Consider the following 1,391-nt stretch of genomic DNA (forward strand, 5'->3'; position numbering starts at 1 on the left):
AATTCTGTACAAGTCTTTTTTCCGAAGTTCTTCATGATTCTTGCCACTTTTCAACTTAATATCATTATCATTTACACTAGATCTTGTTTGTGCAGGAGAAGGTCTTCTTTGAACCATTTTGAAACTATGCTATTAATCTTTTCCCCCAAATGTTTGAACTCCTCATTCTGTGACGTATGGATTTCAAAACTCTTGGATGGTTGAATGGTATTTTGTTTGACAAGCTCTCTTGTATATATGGCTTGTACTTCTTGAATTTCTGAGGGAAATTCCATCCAACTTTTTCTTGACCATTCATGGAGCTTCAATGCTACTTGATCAATCAACATATATGCTTCATCTACACTCTTGTCCATAAAAGAACCTCCAACTGATGAATCTAACAAACATTTATCTGAGAAAGAAATTCCCCTATAGAATATGTGCAGGGTCAGCCATTTTTCCAAACCATGATGAGGGCACTGTCTTTGTAGACTCTTGAATCTGTCTCATGCTTCAAATAATGATTGTCCATATGCTTGAGAAAAATTTGTGATGCAATTCCTCATATAAATTGTTCTACTTGGAGGAAAAAATGATCTAGAAATTGCTTCTCCAATTATTTCCTGTTGGGATTTTCGGGCCGCAAAAGCCACTTTTTGCGTTGCGGAAACCCCGAAACCCCGCCACCGGATCCGTGCGAAGAAATAAAATTTACGTAAAACTTCGAGTATGACTTTCTAGCCTAGATCTAAACTAAATCTACAAAGGAGAAGAGTTTTACCCTTGATGCGATGCCCTTCGCTAATCCCGCTTGTCCAAGGTTCGCTGGATCTCAAGAGTATCAAAGTAGATACTCCTCTATGTGTATCCACACAAGCAAGAGATGGAGAAACCAAACAAAAGGTGTGCTAGCACCTTTGAAAGGTTCGGCCAAGGTGGAGGAGAGGGAGAGAAGAGAGAGCTTGAGGAAGAAGATGAGAGTTACACAAAAGAATGAAACTCACCCCATGAATGAGTGGCCGGCCACATGAATGAGGTTAATAACCTCCATGGAATACCAAGAGTCACAACTCTTGGTAACTCCCATGAGGTGACATCCTACTTAAGCAATCATGATGATGTGGAGCATCATCATTGGCCCACTCTTTGCCAACTCACCAATGAGGTGGCAAATGGTCAAGTCAAACTTGACCCTTCATCTTCCTCTCAAGTCAAGTCAAACTTGACCACTTCTCTCCCATGGTTGATCAAATCTAACCATTGGTTCAAGTCAATTTTAATTTAATGAATCTCTATTCATTGAATTAAATTAACTCAATGAGTCTAAGTCCAAATTAGACCCATCTAACACATGAACCAAATTGAGTCCAACTCAATTAGCCTAATTTGGATTACTCTTAATCCAATTT

General features: G+C 39.0%; 1 non-coding gene across 1 annotated transcript; it reads left to right on the top strand.

Annotated features, from left to right (window-relative positions):
* Positions 1 to 444: 444 nt before the first annotated feature.
* LOC121988100 lies at positions 445 to 550 on the top strand. Its single transcript, XR_006113860.1, has one exon. It is a non-coding gene; the product is annotated as a small nucleolar RNA R71 (small nucleolar RNA).
* Positions 551 to 1,391: the final 841 nt, after the last annotated feature.

The sequence above is a fragment of the Zingiber officinale genome, chromosome 5B, assembly GCF_018446385.1.
Source record: "Zingiber officinale cultivar Zhangliang chromosome 5B, Zo_v1.1, whole genome shotgun sequence".
NCBI lineage: Eukaryota > Viridiplantae > Streptophyta > Magnoliopsida > Zingiberales > Zingiberaceae > Zingiber > Zingiber officinale.